At 39.3% G+C, this 13248-nt stretch overlaps 1 pseudogene; it reads left to right on the top strand.

Annotated features, from left to right (window-relative positions):
• The first annotated feature begins 12819 nt into the window (after positions 1–12819).
• LOC126102353 (5S ribosomal RNA) lies at positions 12820–12937 on the top strand (annotated as a pseudogene).
• The last annotated feature ends 311 nt before the right edge of the window (positions 12938–13248 follow it).

Below are 13248 nucleotides of genomic sequence, written 5' to 3'. Positions count from 1 at the left end.
AACTGACTGTCTTTGTCAGGTGGGCCCTTTTAAAATGCAGTTTTCTTTGTAAATGCATCCCCAACATATCAGGAAAAAGTTACCTTGCCATGTCTTACTGTGGGCAGTGTGTAGCCAAACCGATTAAAATGTTCTAAATTACCTTCCTGCATTCCTTTTTCCTTAATAAATTCAGCAATAGCGAGTTTGAAAACGGAAAATCGTTCCAGACATGCCCCTTGACTTAAAGAACGTACTTAGCAGTGATATATGAAATCTCCATACTCCTCAATCAGTTCTATTGAAAACTGTTGCAACTGACAACGGAATAATGCGTGCGACTTCAGAAATTTTACTTTTCCTACCGTCAATTTCTTCACTTGCTCCAGGTCTGCAAATTTAGCGGAAAGTGCTCCTCGAATTACAGAACAATGAACCCCGTCTGTCGATTGTTTCTGCTCTTTCGTTGACAACTAAATCTATAAATTCTTTCTGCATGGTACTGTAATGTCGTTTCATAGCAAATATGCAGTACCTGTCGCTTATGTGAACTGAGAAATCTTATCCCTCTCTTCTGTTATTCCCATTCATTTTAAAGGATTGCGACGATAGATGGCTGTACTGCCTATTTTTTTGCAAATAGCCACTGGACCTGTTAACGCCTTTCATTCCACGAACAAACAGTGAAGGTTAAACGGCGCTGACAGCACGATTCTGCTGAACTCGGAGAGTTGTAGCGGCAGAAAAATGCCGCACCGCAATGCTAAATGAAATGTTGCGCTGTTCTGCGTACTTCCGAGATGGGGCTGAGCAAAGCAGAGTGAGAGGCCGGAACTTAGCTCGCACGCGACTCGCACTCGCTGCACGCGTGGAGTTCGGCACGCCGTGGCCGGTTCATCGCTACACGGAATTATTTAGTAGCTCCGTACGGCCTCTTCTCGAAATATGTCCGGCTGTATGTTACAAGACCGACATCACCATCTACTATTATTAGGAGGATCTTCAAACATTATATAACAACAGTTACGACGGTCACATTCTTCAAAAACAATGTATCGAATTTTACATGCAAGAAATGGAAAACTTTTCTAGAAGACTAGTTTTAAGCATATTTTGGTATCCCAGTACCACCCTCAAAGTAACTTGGCTGAACGTATTTTCAGAGAATTTAATCGATTTATAAGAACTTATGCTAGTACACGACACATGTGATGGATAGAATTTATTGAACCACTTGAAAAATATTGTAAATATTTTATCTATTTACACAACACCATACACACTTGCTGAATTACTTAATAACCATAAGGAAACCAAAGAATGTATAAACCCCTTGCCACATCTGCCTAAACAAGGACCTACTCTAGAAGAAGAGGTAAGGAATAGCCGTGTTGCACTCACTGATCAAGCCAGAATTAGAATAAAAAAAACAAGTGCGAAAAAAGGTTAGGTCATGTTCATTTAGCTAGAAAAACAATACTACCTAAATCTCGCGCGAAATCGTCTGAATTACTTAACAGAAATAGCGAATAGAAATTTCTCTATGCAAGGCCCTATTGAATAGTCAATATGTGACACTGAGGTAGTTGCATTTTTTCCTTTCCTAAATCTGGTAACATTAAAAGATTTTGTAACCAGGGTCTGTGAAGATATCTATATGTATAAGTGTAATGAACTTGTTCTCTGATTTGAGAAAGCATTAGATATAATGACGTCGTCTACAGATGACACGAGTGAAAACTGAAGTAAACAAACAACGAGAACTATGCTTTTATAGTGTGAATTTTTGATTAATCGGATATGTGTAAGAAAAGTAAAAAGAAATAGATCACTGCTTAAAGTATGCCTGCTCTAATATACACTTCTGACATCGTCAGCTGCTGAAATATGTGCAGGTTTTGTTGACTTCAACGAATACTGCTATTATTAACTGAACAAATCACTGTCGGACCAAAAGTCCTGTGAATAATTACATGAAAAACTACATTTGCAAAGAAATTACGATTCTTCTTACTGTAGGTACAGTGTGCTTAAATGTGGAATTAACAGAAAACTGAGATGAAAAGCATTGAAGTGTCAAGCTAGGATGTGTATTTATGAAAGGACTCTTGGACTCTTGGACTCTTGTTCTCTTCAGACAAAATCTAGTAAGTAGTCCTCAATTTTTACTTAATTGCTATTTATTCATTAGTGGACAATTAGTGTAAGTAGGTGTATATATTAGTCTTTAAGTTCTATTATGCAAAAGAATGGTCACTTAACCATGACCTTGAACTGATTAAAACTAGTATGAGCTCGAAAAGAGCACTAACAGTGAAATGTAAATATTGTTGATGGAATCAGCACCTTAATATGTATATTCACTATGTTCTGCCAATCTGTTTTTGAAAAATGAAATCCTTGAGCCTAGATTGGGCTCTGATTCATTAGATTTAAGTAGATACGTGTTTGTACGAGGGGGATGAGGGACAGAAGAATATTTAACCATGAAGTTGTCATTGTACATATGCTAAGAACCAATGATCCTTAGTTTGAGCTGTTCTCTATTTTCGGTTTGCTTTACTTGTATTTCTGCGCATACGCCAGTCTTTTGTCTGCTATGCGCAGATTTTCTACTTCTTGGTACAGGAAATGCCTGTTCCCCAAACCAAAAATAGTGATGAACCCGCTTGGTCGAAAACTTTAAAGCAAAATAGGCTTGACTTCACCAGAACATTTGCTCATTAAATTGGAAGTCCAATGTAGGTCTTCTTCTACGGGACAAGGAGAAGACTGAGAAATAAATATGAAATACTGACTTCTTTATGTAAATACGACGAAATTATTTTTGATTTCACGAGTAATAGCGAGATCATCTGGGACGCTAGCTTTAAACTGTGTAATGTAAGTGACAAAGCTCTGAATAAGAAACTTTTCATTTAAGTTACAGTGAAGTTAAAACGTGTTAAAAAATGAACCATTAAGTGTGTGTGACAGAGGTGGAGAACCTGTGAGAGACATAAAGTGTAAGTGGAATCCTGTGTTTGGCAAGTTGTAACCTCCCCCTCACTTATCGACCTTAATGACAGTGAAAAATGAAACCACGTGTACCTAATGGAAATTTGGGAAAAGCAATCGTCACCGAAGTTAATTTGTCGGTAAAGAGGGAGGAAAGGGTTACATCTAAATGAAAGGAAAAATGCCAATGAAACTGGTGGAAATTAATTTTGAAAAGGGGTAAAGTTAATAAAGAAAGTAAATGTGCGGCCGTTACGTTAACAATTAACTAGCGGTAATTAGATATTTGAGATTTGGGGGAAATTACAGTCGCCAGTCCTAAGGACAATTACTATAGTAACTGAAAAAGAAAGGTTATTACACATACAATTATCACTAGAAGCATGTCAACTGAAGGTTGACACGTGTAGTGCGAAAACTGAAAGTTTGTCAGAAGTAATAAATTTTGCTATACTCTGACTTAATTTTGCAAAAGAATTAATAAAACCGGAAAATGGAAAGTTAATTTAGTGACTGAAGTTAATAGTGAGCTTTCTTTCTTAAGCACATCGAAATTCAGTAAAATACGGTTAGTCTTGGACTACCTCAACAATCATTTCAAAAGCTACTTGAATCTACGCAATTTAGAAATAAGAGATTTAACTTTGAACTTGAATTAAATGATTCTGAACAATTAACAATTGTAAAATTTATTACGTACCAAGCTGAGCTGCAGTCACAGGTAAACTAAAATACGGTAACAAAACTCGCACTCTTAATTTGTGCTTGTGTAATCTAAATATTGTAGCCAGCTATGAATACCTTAACTGATCTTTGAAATTAAAGCAGTGAAATCGAATGATGCTGGCGTTTGAATTTCAACGACACTCGGGTTCATTCCGGAAAAGGAAGGGACCCTGCCTGGTAATGCAATGGGGACAATGAGCAACAAACGTTCATGCTAAATTGCTGTAATTTTGTGATGCAACAATTTTAAAAGTTTGAAAACCTGAGGTCTGCCATACAGTTCTAAAACTTTACGTGCTTCCAGTCTTCCTTGTTGGTTGATTGAAGGTTTGAAGCCGTCGATCGAGGAGGTGGCGACAGTCACTCATTTTCGGCCGTCGCTGTTGCAGAAGCTGGATGTTGGCGCGCCTTCTTCTCTACACGGTCACCAGACGAAACGGGCTCTTGATGTGCGCCAGCTAATGCTTCCCGTCCGCGACACCATGTCAGAAACTATCATCGCAAGTCGAGCGCAATTACATGTTGCCAAACCCCGAAAGCGCGGCAACTCGCGGGAGCTTCACACAACACACCTGCTCCAGTGCACCACCCCAGCCAGACTCCCCCTCTGCCCACGCTCCACGCGACAGAGTTAACACTACCAAAGATCCTAAACACTTTGGTTCTCCACACGACCTATCGATGTATTCGTTCGATAGCATAGTTTTCCCTAGGCCAGACCCAGCGTATAAATACAAATAATATTCACAAAACAAACCAACATAAATCGACATAAATGCATATATATACAAATAGTAAAACAATTACAATATACAAAGACACAGAAATGTTATATCTTCAGGTAACAAAATAAGGAAAAAAATATAGTACAATAGATGGAAATAGGAGGATATGCATTTCCGGCGTTACAAAGTGTCACCTGAACACTTCGCCGACACGGACGTATAAATTGGAGATGAACACTTAAATTACCTGCACTTGATCCTGTGAGCATCTGGCTGGCTGCGGTTTGACTGTTGGAATGAGGATGACCTTGGAAGACCCTGCAACGCATTTCACATGAACGCGATCACACTAACACGTTTTCCATTTTACGCCGGTACTGAGGAACTGTTTGTCGCTCCTGCGCCCGGCAAACCCTACGACAATCCCAGCTGTGCTACACGGACTTCATTGTCGAAATTTGGAAATTTGTGGTAAGATCTTATGGGACCAAACGGCGGAGATCATCGGTCCCTAAACTTGCGTACTACTTAATCTACCTTAAACTAAGTTACGCTAAGGACAACACACACACCCGTGCCCGAGGGAGGACTCGAACCTCCGATGGAGGGACCGTGACAAGACGCCACAGACAGCGCGACTACCCCCGTGGCTTCATTGACGTGACAGACCACGTGCAAACTTCATATAGACACGAACTGCTCCTAACGCAAATTTTCGTTACATGTTACATTATCCAAGCATTTATTGTGCTATGCGATTGAAAATAAATTCGCGTCCCTGAATAAAACTCAGCACATCTACTAGGATAGCACAGAATCACTTAAATCGCTTAGAATTTATCAAAATTATATATAAATGTGTGTGTGCATATATTCTCATGATGTTTTAGGAATAGAGATCTTGTACCCTTTGCTCTCTAAAACGTTTGTTTTAGCACAACCGTCTTGAGTTGTAAAAAAGCATTATTCCAGTATTATTGTTGTTTCATGACCGCGGCCTATGTGGAAGATTTGACGACTACCTAAATGACGTCCTGGTCGACTCGTAGCATCCAGGGACAGTACGGACAAGAAACTCGTCTTCTGGATCCCGCTCCCCTAAGTGGAACAGACCGCTAACCTCCTTCGGGTCCTGTCATCTGACTTCCTTGGGCGTATGTTCTACGTTTCCATCAATCAGTGGTAAAACAGACTGTGCTAATCTAATGCACTTAAATATTGAGACGTAATAAGACATGAAAAACTATCCACTCAAAAGGAAGAAAACATTTCTCTACCTGCATGAACAATTTCTAACTATGTAAATAAAATCAATATATCTGTTGGTTTGTGTATTGTGATAAAATACGTTAGTGGAAATCAGTATTAAAGTATAGATATTTGCAGGAAAAATTAACATTCTCTGTTGGAATTGTTGTGCACAATGATATGCAAAAGTATGAAATCTAGCATACGACAAGTGCAGTCAATTGATGTCGCATTTCATGTCAGTAGTACAGTATACTAACAGACATCAACAGTTCAGGTGATAGAGTGTAGAACTTTGTATAGAAGGTCGGCTCTGTGCGGCGTTAGTGTGTGTATCCACGCTTTTACTACAGACAGGAAACAGACACCATTAGTTACAGCGCATGCTGTGTACGATTGTGATAATGCATACGGAAAACACTACAATGTGGTTAAAAAGCAAAAATCGGTACGTACAAGGACATAGGACTCTCTGATCGTCAAATTGTCAAGATGTTCAACTGTTCAAGTGCAGTGATTAGATTGGGCGCACGATATTGACAGTACGTAAAATATGGGCAAAGTAGAAAATTATCTGAGGCACAGAAAAGGTTACAAGGGCCACAAACCGTTATTCTTTTCGCCTTGTTGCTGATTTACAGTTGCCAGTAACTGCCACAAGTGTACGACAAATTACGTCAAATGATAACATCTTGCAAATCAAGAAAGAACTGCAGAAACCTGCCCTGACACAACATAAATATGTTGGATTGTAGTTTGTTGAAAAATTTATTTCATAGACATCAGAATGGGATAAAGTGATCTTCAGTGATGAGAGGAAGTTTAACATAGAAGGGAGGGACGGATTTCAATACAATTGGCATGATCTGAGAACAGAGCAGCGCGTAAGAATGAGCAGAAATTTTGATGGTGAATATGGAAAGCATATTCAATTTACGTTTTTAAATGAAGGTCTTTACTCTGTCACTTTTGATTCATAACAAGCATATCGAATCATTGAGGTGACGACCGAATGCATTTTAATTGCATCTTCGCTTGACGATAATTCTCGCTGTTTTTGTGGCAAATCAGGGGCACTCTATAATCCTTTAATTAGATTTTTCACTTGGCCATAGATATACACATCACAGGGTTCAGCAACAGCAGTTCATTTGGGTGAAATTTTCACAGTACAGCCTTCGTCGTTGCTGAAATGCTCATCATGTACTGTCAAATCTGCTTGGCCTCCTCACGTATCCATCAACAGACGGCATTTGTTGTTAGTAACGTATGGTTTCAATGTAGTTTCAAAAATTTGCCTAATGCTCTTTTGTTAGTTTCCCTGACTAGGAGCAAGTAACGACGACATTCTTAAATTCCTCTTCTAATCTCTTCACGGTACCAGTAACTCGAGGACTAAATTTATTTCGAAGCTATTGTATACATAAAAACGCAAGGAGTAACTGTTTCTCTGAAGCGATTAAACTGTACTGCGCTGTGAAAGGGTGGCTGGTTTTGAAGGGACCGAGTTTTTTCACCAAAATCGTCTTCCCATCCTTGTAATCCAGTGTCATGTTATACTTTGATTCATATTGGCATCCAGTCTAGTCAGTGTTAATTACATAACCAGGTTTGAATTTTAGAATTATAAGTCTCGTCTGTATACTAAACTTCTCTATTGCTTCCATCATTTCTTCCAAATCTGCAGCATAAGTTTTGCTGACGAACTGGGGACTTTTCGCTGTGTTATTGAATGTTTAGATTTGATGAGTTTTACCCACGTATCACTAGCATTAAACTGAAACTTTTCTCATAAATATGGGAATGAGATTGCCATTGTTGTAATGTTCACGTCGTCACTTGTTGATAACAGCCTCGTGCATCCTGAAATCTTTTTTATGTTTCGTAGCTGATGAATGACGATTTATAATTTCTAGTGCCACCTTGTTCTATTTCTTTCCTACGAAAACGAAGAGCTTTTTTTCCTTTTTTTTTCAAGACTGGAAATTGTGATTTTAATGATACGATTTTTGATGAGCAGCAGCAAAACTGATCACTTTCTTCTGATCAGCCAGGGGCACCAATGTACGAGAAGAATATTCGTCTGGATCGTAATCATCATCGTTCGCGTCTGCACTTGTTGAAGGAATCGGTTACAAATAACATAGGACTGCATACAGCAAAGGTGTATGTGGGCACAGAAAGAAAGAGAGAATGAGAAAATCAACATAATTCTTCATAAAGATTTTGTTTATCAGGCTCGGTCTATAATACTAAATCTTCACCGTTTACTAAGAAATTACCAGTCACAGTTTTAATAACCTGCTTTGCAACTGCTTGACCTATAGCTATTGCTGCAGGACCTACAGACGCGGGAGGATTGTCGGATATCACGACTTTTTCTTTATAAACTAAATAATCGCAACGAGGAGCACTGGTGAAGTTTTTTTCGCAATTCCGATGTTTTCACCAGTCACTTCTCTGGTAGAAAACTCTTTCTCTATCTTCATCTTCCAATAAAATAAGTTTTCACCGCAAACACTTAGCGAAATGCTGTTCACAACTGTAACAACCATTACAGTATCTCGTAAAATATTTGAAACCACGAACTATCAGAGAAGAATCGTTTAAAACAATCTCTATTACTCTACATTCAATGTTCAAATTAAAATAATCGTAACTAATTGTAAATACGAGTAGTATACATTAATTTTACGTACATAAATTGAACTGTCAAACTATATTTAAATTTTATAACTGACAGTTTAACACTGCGAGGAATAAAATAGAACGAATGAAAAAAAAATTGGACAGCAGCAGGAATTGTCACTCCATACTTTTACCGATTGCGCCACGTAACTTGAAAATGGTTCAAATGGCTCTGAGCACTATGGGACTTAACTTCTGAGGTCATCAGTCCCCTAGAACTTAGAACTAGTTAAACCTAACTAACCTAAGGACATCACACACATCCATGCCCGAGGCAGGATTCGAACCTGCGACCGTAGCGGTCGCGCGGTTCCAGACTGTAGCGCCTAGAACCGCTCGGCCATTCCGGCCGGCGCCACGTAACTAACTGTGCAGTTTTCATTCAAGCATTGCTCGCAATAATCAAAAAATTTCGAGAGCGTTTTCTCTTTTCCTACGGCCCACCCATACGAAATATTTTAGAAACTTTAAAGGATTATATACTTCATTTCACTCACACAGTTTGAGGCAGAACAGTGAGACTCACCCCGCGCCCTCTCTTTGTGAGTGCAACAAAATGTGAGTTCAAGCGAAAGAAGGAATGAACACACATTACGTAGTGACTTGTTGAATGGTGGTGTCAAATTCATTGCGAAGAATTGTGCCAACGCCGTTCAAGAAGGCTGTATAATCCATAGTTAGTATCGTGGCTCCCCGATCTTAGAGATGTTATGCGACTTATTCACAATGTGATTTTGTTTCACGAAAAATGCTAATGTCTCTGTACTCTCTTGTACTCTCTCTCTTCTGCCGTAGCAGCTCAGTGAACGGATGAAATAAAAGGTTGTGTCTTACGGTGATAATTTAGATAACCTAAATCGCAATAATATGATTATTTGTATTATTAAATTTATTTCTTGTCCCCATTTAATAATTTTTAATATTTTTCAGCAAACATTCTTTTCTGGTCGTCTTAATGCATTGTGGAAATGGATCTGCCGCCATTGTCGCAGCCTGAATCGCCCACGTTCCAGAAAGCGAACCTGTCTTCAGTTAATAACATGAGAACGAGGTCCGATGCCGATTTATAAGCGTCATTTTATTGTAATATTAATTTTGACGTACAGAACTGATTAATTATCTTTCCACTGTCATGCCGATTTTCGTCTTTCATTTCATTATAATCGCTCTTTTCTCTCTTATGGCTATTACTTTTACTTCAAACAGTATTAACGGCTAACTAAACGGAAAGCGTGATTATACTTCACGAACCTATTACTTTGAACGTCGTTTTGGCTCCGCAGTGCACAGTCTGCAGCAATTCCGTCTACAGGCGCGAACGACAATTTTGATTTTTATCAAATACAGGTCTTTTTTAATTTCCTATTTCAGCTGTTTCTAGTCTACAGCCGACAAAATCGTCAACCATCTCGCACTCAACTCTTTCCAGGAACTCCATTTGCAACATTAAGTACTCATTTTGTAAGATGAGACTAGCTTCTCATCAGCCTAAGGCGTCTCGTTCCGATATAATCCTCGATGACTTATCCCAACGGATGCGTCCTCTCTTACTTGGCGTAATATGGATAATTATATGCTTTCGTATATTCAGCGTCCCATTCCGATGCGGTGAGCCGGTTTCCCTTGGATATAAGTAGGCGTTGTACTCTTCCTTCGGACGTATTAGACAGTGGCTAGTATGCTTCGCTGGTTTCTTTCGAAGATACAAGTGACCGTGTTAACCGCAGAGACTTGTGATATTTCCATATGGAATGTCAAAATTGCGTTGTACCTCAGATCACTAATTGCTCTGAAGTGGTAAAGTCACGAAAAAAACTGTTCAAATGTGTGTGAAATCTTATGGGACTTAACTGCGAAGGTCATCAGTCCCTAGGCTTACACACTACTTAACCTAAATTATCCTAAGGACATACATACACACCCTCGGGTAATCCCGCGCGGCAAAAATCACGAAAGCTGCAGTGGGAGTGAGTGTGATTTTTTTAGCTTTCAATTAAGATACGATATGACAAACTGCCACTGTAGCTGATAACATCGAATCGAATATCGACATCGAATAACAAACGAGTTGGACTGTAGGTTTTAAGAGAAACGATGCAGATATGCATACAGTAGCACGCTGATGGTGTAATCGTCACGTCACCGAACATTCGCTTCCCAGCGGAATTCAGTTCCTGAAACATGTAATAAGCTCGTACCGAGAGTTAGCGATATATATGGTACATATTTAATAAATAGTGAGTCATTTTTACTCAATATCAAGATTATTAATAATAATTAACTTAAAGACATAAGTACGACGTTCTTACATGCATCTACACTGAAGAAGGAGTGGAAAGTAAATAGGACTGTAAGACACTTTGTTTTTTTTTCATAAAAAAAGAATTAAATAGCTCAACTCTAATACATTGAGGTCAAGGCTAATATATCTCTGAACAGTACTTCATCAAACGACAAAAATTAATTTAATACAGAATATAAGAATATTTCTATGTATTTACTTTACATTCTTCTTAACGGAAAATGGAGTCCTGTCTTCTTATATACAGCAGCACCGTTTAATATGCCTAACCGAGAAGAGACTGCTTCTGAAACTTCATGTAAATCGTCGCCGTAATTCAAGAAACTGTCTTCGCTGTTTCACAGAACAACGACGCGTCGCGCAATAGAATTCGACCAGCCACAGATACTATTTGAGTGTGCTGCTGTCTAATATTTAAGTATATCTCTTTAAACTGCTTTTCTGCAAAAATGTCAATTCATATTTCCGAAGAGAATGTAGGTTCTGTTATTCTTCATAGGTTTTTCACTGTTGCTCTAAAATCATTAAAATTGAAAAATATTTTCCTTGCCACTCAATATGCGTAGTCGACACATACTTAAATTGACAGACTTTTGATTACATATTCAAGACCTCTTTGGAACTAACACATCATACATAAATCAGCTTCAAGCACCAATTTAATAAGAATTTGCAGACAAGATTTGACAATGACGGAACGATGTTCTCGCCGTCACGAGCCGTCGGCGCCCTTTTAAAACGAAGGAAGTAAGGGAGACTGGGTTTTATGTTCCGTCTCTAAAATCGGCTGTGCCCTTTCAAAGGAACCATCAGGGAATTTGCCTGGAGTGATTAAGGATGATTTAAATCTGGATGGCTAGACGTGGACTTGACCCGTCGTCCTCCCGAATACGAGTCCACTGTGCTTACCACCGCGCACCCCGCTCGTCGGCGCCACTTTATTTAGTGACACGCTGTACCGATTGCTGCGCCGATAGTGCACAGTTGGATCACCTTGCCAGCACGTTCCCTGTGCGACATGAAACAACAGAAAAAACATTTTGCTACAGACATTATAAGCAAAATACATCATTAAATAAAACATTTTTCTTGCCTACTTGAACTCAAGCGGGAACTGTGGACGGTGCTTCTCATTGAAATCTGGAGCACCACAAGTCTAACGAGTCCCTTAATATCAAGTACCGGCGTTAATTTGAGGAATAAATTTGTGATACTGTACGTTTGAAGCACAGCATGTGTCAATCAGCGTCGGTGGGGAAACCGTAAAATAAGAAAATCAAAACGTTTTGATGTGCAGCTATAGAAGGGTGTCGAAAATTAAGTGGACTGATAAGATAAGGAATGAAGAGTATCTCCACAGAATGGGCGAACAAAAGAACATGTGGAAAACAACGACAAGAAGAAAGGACAGTATGAATGGACACCTATTAAGACGTCAAGGAAATTGTTTGAATTACGTGAAATAATGCGGTGTTGTGAAGGATTATGAAAATTAATAATACAAAGTTGGTAGCCACTTAGTACTTACAAGCCTAGATAATTTTATACAATTCTTTTGAATGAACTTCATACCATCACTTAAAGTGTTATAGATAACTATTAGAAACGTGTTTGTATTATTTCAAACTAGGTCCAACCGCGTACCCTACAGTGGACAATGTGAGAAATTTAACAAATGGTTGCCGTGCTGTACTTCACTGTCCAAACAGTGTTTGTTACTTGCATGTTGTAGCTTCATTTCTGGCAGCGAACGTGACTATTTCAGCATAACAACTCTCACATGTGAACAAAAATATTGCTACTAATTATTTAAGTATTTTTGAGTTTATAGGCCTTCAGTTTTGATTAACTTTTCATTGTTTATTATACATCTTAAAAGGAAAGGTGCCAAAGCGTAGACGCAGTGGTAACACCGTTTCCCGTCAGAACACCGAAGTTTAGTTCTGTCTTAGTGTTTGTCATTCGACAGCCAAGAAAAGTATAACAATATGGTCATTTTTGTTCTAGTTTCCGCATTTACCGCAAACACGTCGGAAAGACACGAATGCCGCACTAATCCCTAGCCCACCCGCATCGGAATAGCGCAGCGTTGCATATACGCTGCAGCAACGTCCCCAAACGCAAAACTTTTAGATCACCCCTGATACATTCTTGGCCAACGGCCTTGCCGCAGTGGTAACACCGGTTCCAGTCAGATCACCGAGGTTAAGCGCTGTCGGGCTGGGCTAGCACTTGGATGGGTGACCATCCGGTCGGCCGAGTGCTGTTGGCATGCGGGGTCCACTCAGCCCTTGTGAGGCACACAGAGGAGCTACACAATTGAGAAGTAGCGGCTCCGGTCTCGTAAACTGGCATACGGCTTGGAGAGCAGTATGCTGACCACATGTCCCTCAAATCCGCATCCAGTGACACTTGTGGGTGAGGATGACACGGCGGCCGGTCGGTACCATTGGGCCTTCATGGCCTGTTTAGTTTCGTTTTAAAAAGGAAGGGTATGAAACAAAGTAATGGAAACTGTAACGTTGAACAGACGTATCAGAAGACTTTTTTAATCATAATTTATTGCCGGTAGTGTCTTTTTGA

Source organism: Schistocerca cancellata, chromosome 1 (genome assembly GCF_023864275.1).
Source record: "Schistocerca cancellata isolate TAMUIC-IGC-003103 chromosome 1, iqSchCanc2.1, whole genome shotgun sequence".
Taxonomy (NCBI): domain Eukaryota; kingdom Metazoa; phylum Arthropoda; class Insecta; order Orthoptera; family Acrididae; genus Schistocerca; species Schistocerca cancellata.
The sequence above is the reverse complement of the archived record's forward strand: the minus strand, read 5'-3'. Positions and strand labels throughout refer to the sequence as shown.